A 22,115-nucleotide genomic window follows, 5' to 3' on the forward strand; every position below is an offset into this window, starting at 1 on the left:
AGCCCTTGCAGCGCCCAGCGCACCCCAATGGCGGCCACTGAGCTTCCTGCAAGCTCCCAGTTGCCTCCGTCGCCGCCTGGGAATCTGGGGCCCCAGGGGACTGCGAGCCCTGGTGTCCGTGGGACACAGGGAGGACGCAGCCGCTGTGCCTGCCCCACCCGCCACCCCTGGGAGCGGGGAGGCCCGGAGAGGCGGGGCGCGGCCAGCAGCTGGCCTGGGGCAGGAGCAGCGCCGCCCACAGCCCGGGCCTGGAGCCCAGCGGAGGGGGAGCGGCGGGGGCAGAGCTCTCCTCGACGGGGGAGGGCCCCCAGCGGGGGGCACAGCAGCACCAGGCAGCTGCCCGGAGGCCGCGGGGTCCTGGAGCGGGGGTGGGGGGGGCAGCTGCAGCGGGAACAGGCCTCCGTGGAAGCGTGGCTGGTGATCACCGGGACTTCACCTTCTCTTACTTTGTTAGGAAAGCCACCAGGTAAGGAGGGGACCCCCGGAGGACGCGCCTGGCGCTGAGTGGCCTGGGGCTCAGCTCGCCCCCTTCCTGAACCTCCCCCCTTCCTTCACCCTTAAAGGAGCTCTGTTCCCAGGCCCTTTGCTTTCCAAGGAGGGCTTTGGTCCCGCTGGGCCATAGAGATCTCTACTCCGCGGCAGGTACAGCCCAGACGCCAGGCGTGGGGTTCGATGCAACTTTCTCACAAAGTTAGATGCAACAGTGCACAGGCTGGACCCCCTCCCTCGACCCGCCCCCCACCCCCTGCCCTGGCATCCCCAGGGCAAGATTGTTCAGACACCCCGCTCAGAGGCCTCCCCCCCCTCTAGCCTCCGGGGCCCCCTAAATCTTAGCGCCCCTCAAACCATGTTGGAGCCCTTCCCTGCAGCTCCTCCGGGAGCACCATTTCCAGCCTGGTCGCAGCGGCTCCGCTCCACCCCAGGCCCCTCGCCGGCCCTCAGGGGGGGCGGGGAAGCCGGCGGGGGAGAGCGCGGGGAGCCCTAAGGCAGCACCATGCCTGAGTCCTCCCGGAGTGAGTGGGGTCGCCTCTGCCCCCGCAGTCCCTCCCGGGCTCCGCGCTTCCTTCCACTCTCTGGCTGCGCCCAGGGCGGCGCTGGGGAGGGCGGCGGCGGCGGAGGGCAGGTGCCCTTTGGGGACCAAACAAGGTACTTCCCGAGCATCCCCCCTCCCACTTCCCTTGGGGGCGCGGGGCTGGGTGCGGGGTGGGGGCGTCGGGGTCAGCCGGGGGCGGGGGTGCTCCCCTGGAAGCGGACTGATAGGGTTCTCTGCCTTCATTCTCTTCGTGTAGTCCTACTTAGGGACCTCAGAAGCGGCTCTTGTTTTTCTGTTTGTTTGTTTTTTCACAAAAGGCTGTTTCTCCTAAAGCTTTGGTGTCCCTGTCATCCCTGTTGGGGTTTGGGGACAGAGCCGACCTCTTCGGGCAACTCTGATCTCCAGGGTTTCGTTACTCCCCGTCCTTGTAAAGTCTTTAAAAAAAGACTTTTTTTAAAGCTATGGTTATTAAAACGTATGTGTGTATATATTCTTATATACTATCTGTAAGAGTTCATGTTGAGTAAAAGTCAGAAAAGGAAAGTGTAAAATATTTAAAGAGTAGCACAGACCATTAATTGTAAGAGTTAAAAAGCACCAAAAGCTGTCAGTTTAAAGAATATAATCTAAGAGCTTGTGTGTAGTCAGGGGTTCTGGTTTGGGCTGATATTTGGTGGCATTAACTGGGTATTTAAGAGATTACTCAGTTGTTGATTATAAAAATTCCAAATTTCTAAACCCAGCGTGATTCATATGGTTGTGGTAAAAACTTATTGCAGACATTTTCACTTTAGAGCTAGGATTGTTTTTTTAACTAGAAGCTCACATTACTTTGCTTTTTTCCCTTTTGTTACACGCTGTAAGTGTAAAATGAGTCTGTGATTCAGAACCCCATGAAACAGATCGTTCTGTAGAAACATTTAACATTTTTTAAATTTAAAATAAATTTGGATTCACTTAGATTGGGCATCCGTGCCTGTAAACAGGCATGTTGATGGAATATTTCTACCTTATTTGATTTAATTGTTGTCATTTGACATTCATGCGTGCTTTTTTATCCTATCCCCAGACTGAATGATCTGTCCTCACAAGTAGTCCCTGAACAGGATGAAGGTTTCTGGCATTCCTAAATTCTTATTTATATACCTGTGAAGGGGATCCCTGGGTGGCTCAGAGTTCAGTGCCTGCCTTCTGCCCAGGGCATGATCCTGGAGACCTAGAATGGAGTCCCACGTCAGGCTCCCTGCATGGAGCCTGCTTCTCCCTCTGCCTGTGTCTCTGCACACACACCCCCCCCCCCCGGTCATGAGTAAATAAATAAAATTTAAAAAATACCTGTGAAGGGATCCCTGGGTGGCGCAGCGGTTTGGCGCCTGCCTTTGGCCCAGGGCGCGATCCTGGAGACCCGGGATCGAATCCCACGTCGGGCTCCCGGTGCATGGAGCCTGCTTCTCCCTCTGCCTGTGTCTCTGCCTCTCTCTCTCTCTCTCTGTATGACTATCATAAAAAAAAAAAAAATTAAAAAAAAAAAAACCTGTGAAAATTGGTTGACCTTGAAAGGAGTTCTGCTGCTATATTACATTGTTTGTTATAACTAATCTTCAAACACAGAGCTAAGCACCTACTTTAAAGCTACAAGCTTGGGGCATAGATGCTTTTTAGGAATCGCAGCCTCAAAGAAAAAAAAAGGAATCGCAGCCTCTTTATGTGAATTTGAGTGTCAATTGAAGAATTCATAACATAGTCTATAGGCAGAAAAATTATTTTGAGACTTGCAAACTACAACGTATGGAAAATCCCACCCTCACTGTTCTACCTGCCTGTGTACATACCCTGTGAACTAAGGGCTCTAATCTTCATGCATTTGCAAATGAAGGCTTCTGGTGCCAGTGCCACTTTAACAGCTCTTCTTCTTGCCATCATACTAAAATAATGTTACCTTTCATTATTTACTAAACTTCTCTGCCAAGGAGGGTGATGTTTTACATCATTTAGTATTGTAGGAGTAGCATGGTTGACTTTTTATTGCTTTGTTTTGTACTAGGCAAAGAGAATATTCAGAATATTTGGCATTTAATGGAAATAGGAATTACTAAGTGAGGACAAGTTTTTATGACCGCTTGGATCAAAGTCCAGAAACAGAAGTCTTACACTTCCGTGTAGCTTTCAGCGATAGACTTTTTATTTGACACTGCAAAACTGTGCTGAATTAGTTCACATTCCTGGTCCTGTGTCTAGGATTTTTTTCACTTCTTTTCTTTTCTTCTCTCTTTCTTTGTTTCTGTCATAATTTTTCTCATCTCTAAAAGCTGTAATATTCTTATTTGCAAAATAGTTCTATTAAAATCAGATGAAATAAATTTAACACCAATAAAAGATAAATGTATTATAAAAAATTCAAATGAAATAAAATCAGATGATAGATATCAAATAAATATTGCCATCCACTTTTTCAAAAGATACTGTTTCTGTGAATATATAGGAATATAATTCCAATTATCAGATAAATGATTTGTGAGGCATATGTTATTAAGTTGTCACTAGTGTTGAAGATAATAAAACTCTATGGTTATTGACTCAGTCTGACTTCGGTCTTATTTATAATAATTTTATGGTGGTAATTCTGATGCGGTGATGACCTTTTCTTTTTGTATGGTTTATAAACAGCGTTCATATAGCCAGCTTTAAGCTGCTCTTTAGTACTCACCTCAAGATGTGCAGTTTTTAGTATTTTGAATATGTTGTGCAACAAAATTTTCTTTTTAGTAATTCCACCTAAATATTTAAAATATCCGAAACTGGCTTTTAAGTTTCAAAGGTAGAATTTGTACCTTCATCCTTATCTGAATACAGAGAAGGTTTCCTAAGGTTTGAAACACAAAATAACTTAGGACTTTGCTTGAACTTCCTACTGCATTTTAAGAATGCTCAAGAAAGATTTCTTCTGTAGTTGAAAAGGCTACACAGAACTGTTTGGTGTTTATTACTTTATCCCCCAAACATTTTTCAACCTAATATTTTATTAAACCTGTAACTGTTATGTCGAATTAGATGTGTTCTTTGTTCTCAGAGCTGATTGTAGGATGACAGCCTCTTCCTAGGAGGAAAGTCTTCCATAAGGACCACTGGGCAATTAAACAAATCACTGAGTTGATTGATCGTGGAGGGTTCAAAACGACTAATTTCTGAATTTAGGATGCAGTCTAGTTACTGACTTTGCAGGACTTCCTATGAAATTAGTTTAGCTGGATAGATGCGGATTCAGTTGACCAGTGTTTACACCTGATTGATGTGGTCGTGGTGATATCTGTTATATCAGGCTCTGAGTAAAAAGCGCCTGTGAGCTACATACCTAGGAATAAAAAATGAAGGAAGGCTTTCCAATATAGGAGTCATTCATTTGATATTTAGCTCTGTAATCTTATTTACCGACTTGGTATTCCCACTTAACTTGAACTATATATATTTTTTTACGATGTAAGTGCTTCATTCATTTTCTCTAACTGGTAGAAATTTACGCTTACTGCCAAGCAAATGTTTAAGGCAGGTAAAGCCAAGTACTCACTTGGCTTAAGTTTTGACACTGCAAAACTGTGCTGAATTAGTTAAGAACTTGAGTTCTTAAGAGTCATTTTGCTAAGTATTCTAAAAACCTTTTAAGAAGCTCTTAAGGATATCTATTTATTTCTCTGGTTTGTAGTTTGTACTGAACATGCTATTTAAAGTGTTATGTGCCATTGGTAGCTTCTGTTTTCCTCGAGACTTTTCCTCTGATTCTGAATTGTAAAGTCAACCTTTTGGAAATTACCTTTTCTGAATAATTTTATTAAAACTAAACTTGGGACTGAAAAGATCCTCTTCTAGTATCATATCTCTAGTGATAACTATAAAAAATAGCCATCCTTATTTCTGCTCTCTGTACATATACCGAGGTATAAGAAAAGATCCGGATCTCTTAAGCTGATGAAATAATTAAAACACACACACACACACACACACACACACACACACACACAGAATTTTTGCACTTTAGAGTTAGAGAGGATCATGAAATCCGGTGTTTCTCAGACTTAAGTAGTGTTCCCCTGCTAAAGACAGTCTTATTCATCTCTAGCATATTAGAAAGCATTTGGTCATAAGTAACATAAACCCTACTTGGATGCATATAAAATTGACTTACATGATTAAGTGCCTGGAGATTGGTTTGGTTATGAAATTGAGCTGATCAAATACCCGTCAAGATTCTGTTTGTCTGTATGTCTGTTTAATCTGTTTGTCCTTCCTTCAGTCCATCCATTCACCTCTTCTTCCTTCTTTCTTTCCTTCTGTCCATCTACCCTTCCAGTTTTTGGTCTTATGCTGTGTTGGCTTTATTCTGTACGTTTTCTTTATAGGCTGGAAGCCTTTTTGGTGCAACTTTCGGTGGCTCTTAATATTCTGAAACTAGAGAAATACCTTGTTATTTGTGTCAGTCCTCTCAAAATTACTCTGGCCCTGCTTGGGTCATGTGCCAGCTCTGGACCAATCACTGTGTCCAGAAGAATAGGTTTATCCAAGGGGTGGATAAGCCACAATCTGAAATGCCTTTGGGGGAGAGGGAATTTCCTAAAAGAAAGCGATGTAGACACAGCAAGAAGTTCCAGATACCTACCATCTAGTGCCGGGCTTCCTTTTATTTAATGTTAGTTAAACGTGGAATTCTTAAGAGCTGGTATAATGCTGCCATAATTACAGCATTTTTCCAATTGTAATACCGAAATAAATTTGTGAGTTAATTACGAACTAAAATGGTACAACCCCAGCCAGATACAAGTTGACAGCATTTATTAAATCACCCTTTTAGAGTGAATCTGGCCCTGCCTGCCCAGTAAAGGGTCTGCTGAGGTCAGCTCACCTTTGCTACAGTTGCCTTAATGATGATTGACTTCTTCCCCTGGGTCTGCTCAGTCAGGAAGCTTTTATTCCAATAGCACAGCATACCAACTTTGGGTTTTCCTTGGTCTGAAAGCATATTTGCATATCAAGGTGGTCTCTTTTCAAGATTTCCCTTTGTTCTGCGACCACTAAACTGCAGTGTGATTGTGAACACAAATATATACCTGACTGCCAAAATTGCAGGACAGTGCTTGATTCCAAGGTGGTCATCCCAGTATTTTAAAGTATACTTCTTTCACCTTCTTTCTCTCCTCCTCCTCCTCCTCCTCCTCCTCCTCCTCCTCCTTCTTCTTCTTCTTCTTCTTCTTCTTCTTCTTCTTATTATTATTATTATTATTATTATCATCAGTGTGGAAACACAAAATTTAAGACACTTTCATAGAAAAATTACAGATCTCCACAACACACTTGTTTGGGGTCCCTCCAATTGGAGGTGCCCCCAAGTGCCAAACCAGCACAGTCTTTCCCATATCTCAGCTGCAAAACAAATCAGTTTACATATTTACAGCATAGACGTCAGTGACTATGTTTTCTTTCAGAGATAAATAGGATTTCCTTTAAGGAATATTTTTCACACATGTGTTTGTGAGTGCACGGAAATTTACAGAACACATCTCTTTCAACTCTCAGTCAAGTGTGAATGTAAAACCACATGAAGCAGTTATGCATTAATTTGTATTGGGTCCCAGTTAGCTTCTCAGATGTTTTCATAGCTGGAGAAAACTTGGAAATACTAGATAACTTCAGGCAGAGCGTTCATGTCCTTTCCATGCCAGATCCAAGAGAACTAATCACTGTAATATCGGAGTAGAGGTTATTTGAGGATATCACTTGGAGGTGCTCCGAATCTCCCCAGCTTCATTTAATAGCCTATTATAGTGTAGTCATCTTTTCTTTATCTAAAGCAGTACTCCTCAAAGGGGATGCTGTGGGGGTACCTAGGTGGTCTAGTTGGTTAAGTGTCCAGCTCTTGATTTTGGCTCTGGTCATGACCTGAGGGTTGTGAGATCAAGCCCCACCTTGGACTCCATCCTGGGCATGGACCCTGCTTAAGATTCTCTCTCTCTCCCTCTCACTTTTTTCCCTCCCCAGCTTCTCTCTCTCCCCCTCTCAAAAAGAAAAGGTGAGGGATGCTATTGGAGTTCGATGGTGGCTTTTTTATGTTGTTTTGAGACACTGTACAACACATTGCAGGATATTTAACATCCCAAGGCCCCAGACACTAATTGCCAGAGTGCCCCCATCATACTGACCCACATTTCCAAATGCCCCCAAGGACATACTATTACGTACATACTACTTGGTTAGAAGCCATTGTTCCAAACTCTTTCATATTGATTTCTACTGATGAATACTGTGTAAGGGCCCCAGATAGGACAAATCTTAGCTTCAAACCCTGGAGCTATCTCTTTCAAAGAGTATGACCTTAGGTGCTTCATTTGCCTCCTCTGTAAAATGGGGATAGCATTTACTTTGTAGGGTTCTTAAGAAATTTAAAGGAAATAATGTATATTTTCTTCTCTCTCCTAGAATGAATTTCAGTAGTTTACTCTTTTATCTTTATCTTGAGAATCATCAGCACCTTAAATATAATCACAGACAGTCATTGCTTTATTCTGGCAAGTGGGAATTAGAACAAATGAATGGTGATTTTATAGATTTTAAGAGTCCTTATTTTTTACATGAATGTTAATTAATGATTTGAACAGAACCATTTGTGAATTCTGTGAGGTACTGGAAAAGGAAGTGGAAGGGGAGCTCAGACCTCCCAGTGCTGTCCCCAGCATTGGAATTGGCCCAAATTAATAACCCTCAGCTTTAAAGTGAGAGAGGGTAGGGAATCAAAGCAGAGACATTCATTAGTGAGCTTAAAAATCTCTTTCAGGTCTCCTAACTCAGGGAAAAGAACTAGGGGTGGTGGAAGGGAAGGTGGGCGGGGGGTGAAGGTGACTGGGTGACAGACACTCAGGAGGACACTTGAAAGGATGAGCCCTGGGTGTTATTCTATATGTTGGCAAATTGAACACCAATAAAAAAAAAATTATGAATAAAAAAATCTCTGCTCTAAGCATTCTTTTTTTAGGCTTATTTGAGAGAGCAAGAGAGAGAGCATGCACACAAACAAAAGAATACAAGCAGGGGGAGCTGCAGAAGGAGGAGGGAGAAGCTGACTCTCCCCTGAGCAGGGAGCCTGATGCCCATGGTTCCTTGCTCTATCCCAGGACCCTGAGATCATGACTTGAGCCAGAGGCAGATGCTTACCCGACTAAGCCACCAGGTGCCCCAGCACTAAGCATTCTTGATTCTCACAAGGAGAGCAGAGTGTCAGATTCTCAGATTCAATAGTTTTCTTCTTTAACTACTTTCCAAATATATGAGTAGTGGATGCAGGTCAAATCATTCAAACAGTGTAACTCAAACTGTAAAATTAGGATTGAAGGGCAGGAAAAATATCTAATGTTATATTTATTTTTGTGAGTTATTTTTGTGGTTTTCCTACAGATCATTTTAGCAGATTTCCGTATAGGTGTTTAACCATCCCTTTCCAGACAAATAATTAGTATACTTTTTGTAATTCTGGTTTTAAAGTGATTAATTCACATGACTTATGGAAAAAAGCACTGGACAGAAAGAAAAAGGGATGACACTTTAATAGTAATCTTCAAAACTTGGGAATATGTTGTGTTTTGTGGATTACTCAGGTCCTGCAACTTTTTAATCTACTTGTCTGAAGCATCCTGCAAATCTCCCCAAATATTACTGCTCAAAAACCTGGTGCATAGCCCTCCTGGAGGCCCAAGCTTCAGCATACTTAGAGAATTTCCTCAATTGAGCCCCTTCGGTAGGAGCTATAACAGACCAACTTTAGTTTCCAAATCTGTATCAGAGTGTTAAAGTATTATGTTATCTAGTATTAAAAACCATTCTGCGATTTAGAATTATGATTATTGTGAAATATTGCAATTGTTTTCATTATAGTTATTTATTTTCTCACATTTGTTGTGAGTTTTATCTTTGATATTTTGAAAAAAGGTCCCCCAAATCTATAACTTATTTCTGCAAAAAAAATTAAGTTTTTGATAGTAATGGGAAAACAAGATATGTTCTTATATTTATTTTTCTCAACTAAATATTCAGCTCTTTATTTTTATAAATTATTCAGAAAATTACATCATATATAGTGTAGTTATTATTAGTCTAGGGAGTCTTAATGGTTTTTCAGTACTAAATTGAGAGAAAACAAGCATTGAAAAGACCATTTTATTCCTTTAAGTGTTTCTGTACAGATATTAGTGCTTTTAAAACAGGAGCCTAAGAAGCAGCAGTGGCTAACATCTAGTTGTTCTGTACAAGCCTCTTGAATAATTTTTATTTTTACAAGAAATCACTTTTGAAGGTATACTCCATTTAATAATGTTTGATTAACTGAAAAGTAATATCTATCATGTATTAAAGACTGTATTAGGCATAAGGTTTGTCTGAGACTCTATGCTGTCACGTTATATGTCTCATTTCCTTAAATTTTTAAAAAATATTTATTTATTTATTTATTCTACTTTACATTTTGTGGCTTTTTTATTTTCATGTATCTATTTTTTATTGGTGTTTAATTTGCCAACATATAGAATAACACCCACTGCTCACCCCGTCAAGAGCCCACCTCAGTGCCTGTCACTCAGTCACCCCTACCCCCCGCCCACTACCCCTTCCACCACCCCTAGTTCGTTTCCCAGAGTTAGGAGTCTCTCATGTTCTGTCTCCCTTTCAGATATTTCCCAATTATTTTTCTCCTTTTCCCTTTATTCCCTTTCACTATTTTTTATATTCCCCAAATGAATGAGACCATATAATGTTTGTCCTTCTCTGATTGACTAATCTCACTCAGCATAATACCCTCCAGTTCCATCCACGTCGAAGCAAATGGTGGGTATTTGTCGTTTCTAATGGCTGAGTAACATTCCATTGTATACATAGACCACATCTTCTTTATCCATTCATCTTTCAATGGACACTGAGGCTCCATCCACAGTTTGGCTATTGTGGACATTGCTGCTAGAAACATCAGGGTGCAGGTGTCCCGGCGTTTCATTGCATCTGTATCTTTGGGGTAAATCCCCAGCAGTGCAATTGCTGGGTCTAGGGCAGATATATTTTAAACTCTGAGGAACCTCCACACAGTTTTCCAGAGTGGCTGCACCCTGGAATCCCCTAACTGCAGTTCATATTCCCACTAACAGTGCAGGTGGGTTCCCCTTTCTCCGCATCCTCTCCAACATTTGTGGCTTCCTGCTGCGTTAATTTCCCCATTCTCACTGGTGTGAGGTGGTATCTCATTGTGGTTTTGATTTGTATTGCCATGATGGCAAGTGATGCAGAGCATTTTCTCATGTGCGTGTTGGCCATGTCTATGTCTTCTTCTGTGAGATTTCTGTTCATGTCTTTTGCCCATTTCCTGATTGGATTGTTTGTTTCTTTGCTGTTGGGTTTAATAGTTCTTTATAGATCTTGGAAACTAGCCCTTTATCTGAGACGTCATTTGCAAATACCTTCTCCCATTCTGTAGGTTGTCTTTTACTTTTGTTGACTGTATCCTTTGCTGTGCAAAAGCTTCTTATCTTGATCAAGTCCCAATAGTTCATTTTTGCTTGTGTTTCTCTTGCAAAAGAAAAGAAAAGAGAAGAGAAGAGAAGAGAAGAGAAGAGAAGAAAGAGAAAGAGAATAAAATAAAAGAAAGAGAAAAAAAGAAAAGAAAAAAACGGGTGGGGGGTCAGAAACAAATCAAAAAACAAAAAAAACAAGGGGGAGTACCCTCTGATTCTGTGTACTGTAAATCCCTCGACCCCCCCTGGAACTTTCCAGTGCTGCTTGATGAATAATTTGTTTTTCCCCTGTCCCCCTAGCTGGTCTCCTGGGGGAAGGGCCTGCTGTGCTGATTTTCAGGTGTTAGCACTTGGGGGAACTGCTCAGTCCCCTGCCTGCTGCAAGGCTCAGTGAAAGATGTTTAAACTGTTTATCAGGTGAGGCCACTCTGAAGCTCAGTGGGGGTTGTTTACCCCTTGAGGCCCCAGGAGGAGCAACCAGAGTAGTGGCAGCCAGCTCTCCAGCCCTACAGTCAGCTCCCGCAGTAACTCGGGAGCTCTCAGTCTGCAGGGGCCTGGAGACTCCGGGGCGGGGGCACTCATCTGCTCAGCTTGTGGCAGGAGCCTCCTTGTTGTCCTTGGCCCTCGCGGCTTCTACCTGTCAGCGAAGGAGGCCAGATACTGGGCTGTGTCCCCGGCGCCCTGGGCTCCCAGGCCTGTGCTGTTGGAATCCTGCTCCTGCCACGCAACCCCCTTCACGCGGAGCCGCAGCCGGAGCCCCTCCGAGCTACTCCCCGGTCTAGCCAAGTGCACTGCAGCCCTTTAGGCAGCTCGGCTCTGGGGTGTGGCGTGCTGTCCCCGGGGCGCAGGTGTCTGTTAGTGCCTCTGGGAGCCTGAGGGCATCCCCACCCTCCTGGGTCCTGCTCCAACTTCCTGTGAGCCCCTTTCCATCTGGGAAGATTGGTGAAGCTCCTGCTTCTCCGGGACGGGGCTTTTCTGTCCTGGGGACACCGTCCCCAGCCTTAGCCGGCTCCACATGGGGCCCCTTCCCCTTGGATGCTTTTTGTTTCTTTATTTCTTTTTCCCCGTCCTCCTACCTTGATAGATGCATGAAGTCTTCTCACTGTAGCGTTCCAGCTGTTCTCTCTTTAAATCTCAGGCCAAATTGGTAGATTTTGAGGATTATTTGAAGGTTATCTTGGTAATTTGGTGGGGAGAGGTGACTTGGGAACCCTACTCTTCCACCATCTTGCCCAGAATACTTTTCTGACATTCTTCAGCTACACATATTTAGGGCACTAATTACTTGTAATGAAAAACTGACTTAATTTTTCACATCAACCCTTTTAAGTTATTTAACTTCCTGTGTACTGTATTCTGAATGCTGTTCAGTTAAAGAGACTGCGATCTGTAAAAATATGTGTTTTCTATCTGCTTTTCAATCTGGAGATAGGGGATTCCATGGGTCGGGGTTATTGGATAATACCCCTGGAGAAGATACAAACAGGTAGGCCTCGGTGATATGTGTATACGTGTGTATAAGCCCAAAACAGCAAGAATTTTTAACAGAATCCTGTGAAAAATCACTAGGGGTGGTGAAAGGGGAGGAGCGAGGGGGTGGGGGTGATTGGGTGACGGGCACTGAGGGGGGCACTTGACGGGATGAGCACTGGGTGTTATTCTGTATGTTGGCAAATTCAACACCAATAAAAAATAAATTTATTATTAAAAAAAAAAAGAATCCTGTGAGAAATCAATAGAAAAAGCCCTGTGCCCTTTGCTGAAAAACTGTAAATCTCTACTGTCCTAGTGACGATCTTTGTTGATTTCTAAAAATGTGTCTCTCTTGGGTTTAAATCTGAGAACGGTGTGCTGTCAGAATTGATTACATGAGCAGACTTTTTTTTTCTTTGTGCTTCTAAGGATATCCTGAGATCTGTTTAATTGGACACTGAAGGCAGAGCATCTGGCCTAACTTCAGTTAAAAACAAAGGAAAAAATGCCTGTAATTTAATATAAACATATGGTGCCATCTGATTCTCCAAAGATATCCCTACCTTAAATATTAGTGCTTAAAACTAGCTTCTTTTTCTTTTCTTTTCCTTCCCCACCTTAGCTACCTTTTTTTTTATGTAACTGGCTTAGGAGGTCTGTGCAAATCAAACAGGGTTTGGGATCGAGATGGTTTTGACTGCAAGATGAGAATATTCACTCATTACAGGCCCCCAGACATGTGGGAGATGATCTTCAGTAGGACAGTAACCAATACACTTCATCTTCATGAAAATTCAAATAAAATATGATGCTATTTGGAAGACAAGTTTTGACAGGAAAAAATTATATTTTGGCTGCAAAGGTTAGTTAGATGCAGGAAAATGATACTAAGAGGAATATCTTCCTTATTCCTTAGACTTTAAAAATGTTCAATTTATTACCTCAGGGTTTGGTATCAAATTAAAAACAGATAAATGGAGACTTTAATAGTAGCCATCTGTCTGGAGAGTTTTTATTTGGTTTGTCTGGAGAGAGGAAGGATGGCTTAGATTATCTTTGAATGTCTCTTAGATATTTCAAGAGGGGAATGCTGTGGGTAGGGTGGGAAGATACAAATCACATGAGCAGATGATCTTACAGCTTCAGGGAAGTGTTAAGACTGGGAAGGGGAACAAGGCACTTCAGAGTTGGAGGGAACAGGTAGCCTGCAGAGAGGAACTCAGAAGTCATTTGGTTCAGGGTGTTTTGAATAAAATAAATAGTGGTTCTGTTAATGAACAAAAAGAAGTATCTCAGCTATGAATATGTAAGCAACTCTACAGTACACTGCTGTCTATGATCTTGTTGCTATGAGAATATAAGTAATCCTGAATCGATATGTAAAATGGATGTATTGAAAGGGACAGGTTTCATCAGAAGTTTAATATAAAATTAAATGGTGCTTGTCTCCTAAGCTGTGATGTGGTGTGAGATGGTTACAGACAACCAGAGTGAATACATCTAATGGACCGGAAATAAGTCACTAATACTGAATACCTGGACCTGGTTGGAGGCAAAGGGCCTGGGAAAAAGCTGAAATATACAAAGAGCCAACGATGCCCCTGGCCGAGTGTCCTTACTCTAATAAGTCACAGAGAAATCTTTGTTACATTTCACATCTTTGAAGAAAGAATTCCAAATGTCAGACACATCTGATGTATATTGTACTTCCTACTGGGCAGCCAATGTATGACTCAGAGGTAGTTTCTGTGAGTAGTGCTGTCCTCTCCAATGGAGATATGTCCCTGACAGAGCCATTGGGGTTTCCCTACATAAAAAAAAAAAAAGTTGGATTGTGTGGATTCCAACAGTAATGGTGTTCTGGAAGAGAGTGTCTGTTTGTGTAAATGGAGGTCTCAGTCCTTGGATTCCCCAGAAGATTTATGTGGGGATCTGCACTCCAATAAAGATAGCCAGAAAGAATGTAGTAAATGCAAAGCGGTTCGTTAAAGCAAAAAAAGTGCACTTTCAAGGTGGGAGAATAGGCAGGTTCTGAGAGGTGGAACCGGCCCCTAGGTTGTTCTGGAATTGGGTATTACTGGGCCTCTCTGGGCTGGGAGGAGCTGTGATCTGCAGTGAGGTGGTCTCTTAATGGAGGCTGCCTCCAGTCATTTGGGAAACTCCTCCCACAAGTTGGGAGTAAGAGTTTGACCCTCTGAGGTTTGGCAGCCTTCTCCGTGGGGGGGGGGGGGGGGATAGAGAGTTGTAGCCATTATGCAAATACATTATAATGAGTCTAGGGGTTACCTTGGGGTAGGGGTGGAAGGGGAGAGAGCATGTTCTACACCTGAGGCATTTGATCTGCCCACCCCAAGGTCTTAGAAACTACAAAGGAGGCCATTGTCTTCCCAGGATTTTTTTTTAATTTTTATTTATTTATGATAGTCACAGAGATAGAGAGAGAGGCAGAGACATAGGCAGAGGGAGAAGCAGGCTCCATGCACCGGGAGCCTGATGTGGGATTCGATCCCGGGTCTCCAGGATCGCGCCCTGGGCCAAAGGCAGGCGCCAAACCGCTGCGCCACCCAGGCATGCCTCTTCCCAGGATTTTAATGTGTAGCTTATTTATCACCATCCTTGCCTCTGCTCCTCTCCCCATCATTTCCCTTTAAAGACTGGGGACCGTGCCTTAGGGTGTTCCTTCCACTGCTTCAGTCTCCCTTCTGCGAAACAGTCGCAGATTTTAAAATCTGATTCTAAGAAAATTTTTGTTTCAAGAATCTAATGGCATTGCTGCTCATTCTGCTTCATTTAGCTCTTTGTCAAGGTAAACAGTTTTGTTACTGTAGGTACAGAGGAACCGGGAAAGGAGACTTCATACCCAATTATCTAACGTGACTTATTTAATGATTTATTCACTGTCCTTAAAGAACAGTGAGTTGATGTCCTCTTTGAGGAGGGGCATGGAGAGTTCTTTCTATGTATCCCAGCAGTCTTTCTGGACACTTCTGACGTTACCCAATGGGCAGTGAGGGGTAAGCAGCAACATAGCACAGTTTTCAAGTGCCTCCCAAAGGAGATCTCAGTATGAGCTTTCCTAGTGAGAAGTTACAAATTCCCATGGCTTCTCACCTAAACATATGAGATATAAATAGTAGGTGTTTATAGTCCTGAGTTCTTCTTTTAGCAGTTACAATATCAAAAATTAAATTTCTGCTTCTCATGGAGGTCTCGCATTTTGTCAGCAAGATTTTTAAATGATTATTGAGGATCCTTTGGCATTTAAGAAAACAGGAATTGTTTGAGACACATGGCAGTGAATGGTATAAAGACAGAACAGGAAAACTGCATTTTTTCTGGACAATATATGCTAAAATCTTGACATATCAGTGTTTGGAGCTCATGTAGCAGATGTTTTGATGTAACAGTCTTTTGGAGGTAACTTGACCTCTGCAGATGGCTTCCTAGTCTGTACATCAGTATGTGGCTGGACCTGTGCAGTTTGTTTGATGTCCCTGCCCCTCATTTTCTTGGTTGCTTCTGTGCCACTCCCGGGGCCTTTCTAATTGCCTTCTATGTGCTGTTCTCTCTGGGTAGCAGCACTCTGTCTCCAGCCCTCCACTGGCCACTGGCCAGTCCCTACCTTCTTTAGAGCTCCTCTCAGGTCAGAGAGGCTGTATCATCTCTTCTGAGATTGCTCAGCTCCCCTCACTCTGCCTCCTTCTGCTCTGCTTGAGTTGTCTTCACAGCTCTTACCTTTCCCTGAAGTGATATCCTATGCTTGTTTGTTCTTAAGTGCTGCAACGATGTCCAGTTCCAGCTGTCTTGTTCACTGAAAGATTCATAGTGCCTTAAGTTGTACCTGGCACATGGTAGGGACTCAGTGAATTATGTCCAGTGAATGCATGATTGTCCAAATGGATCATTGGGAAATTCAGACATTATTAGGCTCGTGGTGCTTTATTTTATTAAATGAAGTTTTGGAGATGTAGAATTTGTTTATCCCCACCCCAAGTCTGCAAAGGTAAATTTATATTCTTATATTTGTGTTACTTGGTATTAGAGATCTGAAGTGCTGATCACTCACTCCTTTCCTCCTCCCCTGGATTCCAATGGAATTTAAACACACAGTGAGTTGGATGGAGGTTGATTTTTCCATTATTAAACTGAGCACCGCCTGATAACCTACAGCGTGGGGGCCTTGGAGAAGCTTGATTTGAAGCAACTTGGTTTCCAGAATGTAAAATGAGCTACCCACTCCTTTGGCAGTTACCTCTCTCCCTCCAACTGAATGTTGAGTGGGTCTGACCAGGAAGCCTTATGGCATGAAACAAAAGACAGAGGGCGCACTGACCTCAACAAGCCATGAGCAGGCCATGAAAAGACAAAATGGAACCTATTTTATTTATCTACTATTTAGAAATGTGAAAATGTGGCTCAGTGGATGTCAGATTCTACTGGTTTCATTGGCAAGTTCTCCTCATATGGAAAAGATTCAGGAAACAGGTGGAGAGTGAAATTGAAAGGATTGCTCCAGCTCTGCCCCCCTCAAGTGGGAACCAAGCAGTATCCCCTTTTCAGTGGGAAAAGGGGGACAGGTTGCAATTATGGTTGTCCCCTGGGTGGTTGCAGTTGCAACACGTCTATTAAAATATACCAACTAACAAATAATTTGAACCAGAAAAGAGCTATCAACTCTGAGAGTTGCTGCAATTGTGAGTCGTCTAGACATTTGCCAAATAAAATAGTAGGTTCTATTTGTACGTATGTTTAAGGGGGAGAATGGATGTTAATCCAGCATCTATTCAACATCTGTCAATAAGAAATGTGTATCCTTATGAGAAAATATCATATCCTACTCTTGATATGTTTAGTATGACTAATACTAACTTCATGTCCAAACTCAGCAGCTTTTTATGTTTCAGGTTCGTGGGAGTAAGGGAGAAGTACTATACATTTTGGATGCTACCAACCCTCGACACTCCAACTGGCTTTGCTTTGTTCATGAGGCACCATCTCAGGAGCAGAAAAACTTGGCTGCCATTCAAGGAAGCTTATTTGCTTCTTATTTGTACTATGTACTGTGAGAGGAATGAACCAATTTATAACTGCACTCCCTGTTTTAAATTTATTCCCAATGACCTGCTTCAAATAACAGTAACTATCTCTTAAAGCAGAGAAATCTCATGTATTCAGCATATGCAGAAAAGGGTTAAATCTAGTTGTAAATTGACACCAGATCATTCTCTTTATGAGAATTCTTGAGGGAATGAATTACATGCTCTGATAATGTCCTTGGCAGATCTTGTTTTCAAGTACTTTTGATTCATTCAGTGAACATTTATTGATAGTTTCTTTACTTGATGGTTTATTTGGCTCATAGTGCAATATTCTGTGTTATTACTTGGGAAAGGCTTCATGGAGAAATTTTATTTGGGTATATCCTCATGACTAGATTTTGAGCTTCTCGAGGATAGTGTATTAGCCAGTGTTTCCCAGAGAAATAGAACTGATAGGATCTAGATATCTGTCTTTCTGTCTATCTATTTATATATATCTCTATCTATCGAAAGATTCATTCCAGGGAATTGGCTCACGTGGTTATGGAGGCTGGCCAAGTCCAGAATATGCAGAACAAGTGTCCCACTTTGAATCTAGAGGCCACAGGCTGACGTAGAAGAACCAGTGTCCCACTTTACACACCGTTAGGCTGGAAGAGCAGATATTCTAGTTTGAAGATCATCAAGCAGGAGAATCCTCTTATGTGGAGGAGGATCACCCTGTTGTTCTGTTCAGGTCTTCAACTGATAGGATGAGGCTCACCCACACTGGAGGACAATTTGCATTAGTCAAGTCCATCTATTTAAATGTTAATCGCATGCCAGAACACCCTCACAGAAACACCCAGAATGATGTTTGAACAACTATCTGGTGATCCTGTGGCCCAGTCAAGTTAATACATAAAATTAACCATCCTCAGTAGGAACCGTATTTTATTGAATTCCATATCCCTGTATCCTTGCCTAGTGCTGCACATTACATTGGGCTCTGACAGAAACTGTGAGTTGAACATAGCTGATTCCTCAGCAGAAATTCTGCCAAGATGAGAAAAAGTTAAGCAATAAGTTTTTAGAGGAGTCCTCTAATTAAAACTCCTTTATCAGATGGTTAACAGAATGAAGAAACATTGCAATTCACTGGGAAATTGGTTGATTGCATGTGAAAGCACAGCTCCTGGTACCTAAGCTGCAAAAAAAAAGCAAAGCTATGGTTGGCAGAAGTAAGAGAGAAGGGAAAGAATAAGGAAACTAATATTTTTTTAAGAATTTACCGTGTGCGGGCAGGCCCAGTGGCTTAGCGGTTTAGCACTGCTTTCTGCCCAGGGCGTGATCCTGGGGACCCGGGATCAAGTCCCATGTCAAACTCCCTGCATGGAGCCTGCTTCTCCGTCTGCCTCTCTCACTCTGTCTCTCTCTCTCTCTCTCTCTCTCTCTCTCTCTAATAAATAAATTAATAATCTTTAAAAACAAAGAATTTACCATGTTTATTGTTCTAGAAGCTTCATTGTACATCATGTCATTTACTCTGATCCGAAAGACTGTAAATTTAATAATTTGCTGAGAGTTATGCTGATTTCACTCCATTCTGAGTGTAAAGTCCACAGTCAGAAGAGGGAAAATGCACAGAATTAGGTTTTAAAGTAACCAGAAAGGATAGTCATCTAGAATATTCCATTTCCTGATGTTATTAGCTAACCATATTTTCTCCATACAGATAAGCATTGGATAACCAATGTAATTACTGTCTTTTTTTTGTCTGGATAAATGAGAGATGCCTCTTACAAAAGGCTAGATTGTGCTGGAAAATAGAATCTTTTTGGCAGCTGGAGATATTCAAGCCACTTTTTAGGTTATTCATGATATACGTTGATCCAACCACAAATTTCAACTGATATTTTTAAATGTGCATACATTAATTTTTTCCAAGCATTTTGTATTTTTTATGGCTTCCTGATGCAGTCCTCTTCCAGCACCTCCAGCATGACCTCACAATTTTAATTTACAAACTCAGTTCAAGTGTCTCCTTGTGAATGTTACTGATATCAAAAAGCCTACATGTAGACTCATGGAATTTACTTTAGGCAAACCCACTGTTTTGTGTTCTTTCTTTATTCTGTGTTTTAGAGAATGTTATTCTGTTTAAACTACATTTTTTCCTTATGCTTAAATAGTAACTCTTACCTTTGCTCAGCTGCCTTTTGTTTGTGACCTTTCTTCCTATTGGTGGTTATGTCTGTATCATCGATAACACTCTAGGTTTGCCCAGACTCCCAAAGGATTGGCTGCTCAGCTTTGAGTTCCCTTTAACTGTATATTTTGCTTGCAATGATCCCTTTAGGTAATGGAATACTATGTCGGTAAGTTTTTATCTCTACCTTTTACCCACATCACTCCTCTAGGCCCTACTTATGTATTTCTTTATAAGGGAACCACCTGCATGTCTCTCTTGTTTAGTAGTCGGTGTTGCAAAGACTCACACAGTTCTCCCGGTCATTCGGTCATTCAGTGTCGTACCTGTCTTCTGCTATGTCAGGTGCGCTTCCTTCCTTGAAATAGAGTAGGAATCTACAGAAGATGACTGTTGGCAACTTTGATACTCTCAGAAATTATTGTTCGATTTAAGAGGAGGTGAAGTGGGGGTGGGACTGGAAGAGGATTCATAAACTAGAAGATCTGTGAAGTTTCATATTCAAATTAATTAGAATCTGTTCAGAGGCCAGTGTGAGAGCCTTTTGGTGCACAAGTGATGACAGTGTCTTTAATTCCTTTTAACATTATCTTGGCTTTTCCTTAGAGTGGGATCGAGTGCACTCTGTGTTCCTTGCCACAGAGCACAGTATGGATCTTTGTCGCTCCCTTGGCGGAACGTCTGTTTTCCTTGAATGCTAGCTGGAGTAGCAGACTGTTCAGGGTTCAGAATCACATCTGAGCTGGGAGCAGAGGACCCAGCTATAATGGGTCACAAGGCTGACAGTGATGTCAGCCTTCTGATTTGGTGGAATAATCTCCTGAGGGTTGCATTCCAGAAACATCGAGCTGGTAGGAGAAGACCATAATGTTTCCTGCTTAACATTATGAATCACTTACATTCCAAATTGTATCTGAAATTTGGGGTATTCAGGAAATTTCTTGTTTGAGCTGTATGTCCCAGGATTGGAGTAAATGAGAAACATTTGTGGCTATGTGGCTTGCTTGGTGGAAAACATCAATAGTTGGTCCAATTTTTTTGGACAAGGGATTAAGAATTTGAAGTCTGTTTTGGCAGAGAATTGGAACTCCTTTTTGGAGACTTAGTTCTCTGGTAGTTTTGCAATTTATTTGATTTTGGAAGATTTGCTTTGGAAATGATGATTTAAATATATGAATTATTGAAGGATCTCATAAGCAAAAAATTCTTCCCACATGCACACATTTCAGAACAATTCATTGAACTGTATGTTCAGACTTCTGAAAAGTATTTCCAACTGAACCAGAAAATTCTAAGTGTGAAAGATGTGGCTTAAAATGAACCAAAAGAATTCTTAGGCTCCATAAAAAATGGGTGATTCTTATTACTAAGTATTAATTTCTTTACACCAAAGGAAAAATGTAATATTGGAAGAAATATTTGACCTACTCAGATTTTACAGGCTTTTAAAAATTTCTGATCTTTTCATAGAAAATTATTTATGTACAGAATTACATCATTTAAAGTCAAGACTTTGAATTCTTGGAATATTTTAGATATAGTGCTACATCTCATGTTCTTAAGGACATAGTTCCAGGCATCCCTTCCTGGGACTTTTTTGCAGCAAAATATCAACATAAATGAAAAGGTGGCTTGGTGTTATAAGAAAAAGGAGCATATGGAAAACCTGGGTTTTTGGAACACCTCATGAGGGATGTCAGGTTGTGGGGATGGACTGAATATGTTGAGAGAGCACTAGGTATTGAGCCAAACTTGTGATGCCAACAAAGCTTTGTCCCAATTCTGATGTCAGTTTCGTTTTCCCATTAGCAGGAGAGCTATTTTATTACATATTATTTTCTCTCCTTTCTCTGCCTTGTGCAAGGATGGATAGTCTTAGGCAGTTTATCTTGGAGTCTTCTGGTGACACATGATATTTCAAAATGGCGGAGCCGAGAGATCAAATGTGGATTCCTGTGAGAGAAGCAACTTGATTGTTTCTAAAGCACAGACAAGACTTTCTCCATTGTCATGAAGACATTGAGATCCATGGGCTTATTAAATGTTGTTGATGCAGCATTCAGATCGCAGGGGCAGCAACCTAGCAACCAAAAAAAAAAAATCAACTGGATTTTTCATTTATACCAAAAATTATAGAGTTTTCTCTAATTCAGTTTCTTTTCTGTTTTTTTAATCAGATTTATATAAATGTTTTTTTATAATTTTTCTAGACTCTGTTACAGAATATTAGGGAGCAGCTATCTAATGATTTCTTTAGTAATACCGTAATAATATCAGTTAAATATCTTGGAGATCTTTTAATGGATTATTTTATAGTAAAGTACATATTTGTCTTTCCTTAGTTAAAAGTTTAAAATAAGTACAATTAGAAGCAGTAGGTCCTATGAAATATTAAGTACTAGCCCTACTGTGGCTACATATTAGTAATATGTATAGGAAGTTAAATTATTATATTACTTATAAATATATTATTTTAATTCAATTGGAGTTTATAGCAAGTCAAACGACTATTTTTAGAAATATCCTTAAGCTGTATAGATTGATAACTTTGAAATACATCATTTAATCCTTAATAATGATGATGGTGACGGCAGCTAGCACAGAATAGGTACTATGTGCCTATAAGTGGTCATGTGTATTAGAACCTTAATATGTACCATGAATATTGAGGAAGGCACCAGAATTTTCCCCCCCTCTGTCAGGTGAGGTTGCTGATGCAGAATCTAAGTAACTTGCCTGAGCCACACGGCCATTGAGTAGTGGATAGGAACTGAGGCCAGGTACTTTGTCTTCCCTGTCCACCGTGTAAACCTCTGTGCTCTAATACCTTAGAGTTAATTTGCAAA

The 22,115-nt window shown here is 41.5% G+C and overlaps 1 long non-coding RNA gene across 1 annotated transcript in view; it reads left to right on the forward strand.

The window, feature by feature from the left end:
* Positions 1-370: 370 nt before the first annotated feature.
* Positions 371-22,115, forward strand: part of LOC140598513 (uncharacterized) — a 33,366-nt gene continuing 11,621 nt past the window's right edge. The window contains exon 1 of the long non-coding RNA XR_012000951.1: positions 371-466. This is a non-coding gene — a long non-coding RNA (uncharacterized lncRNA). The remainder of the gene's footprint in view (positions 467-22,115) is intronic.

Source organism: Vulpes vulpes, chromosome 4, assembly GCF_048418805.1.
Source record: "Vulpes vulpes isolate BD-2025 chromosome 4, VulVul3, whole genome shotgun sequence".
Classification (NCBI taxonomy): domain Eukaryota; kingdom Metazoa; phylum Chordata; class Mammalia; order Carnivora; family Canidae; genus Vulpes; species Vulpes vulpes.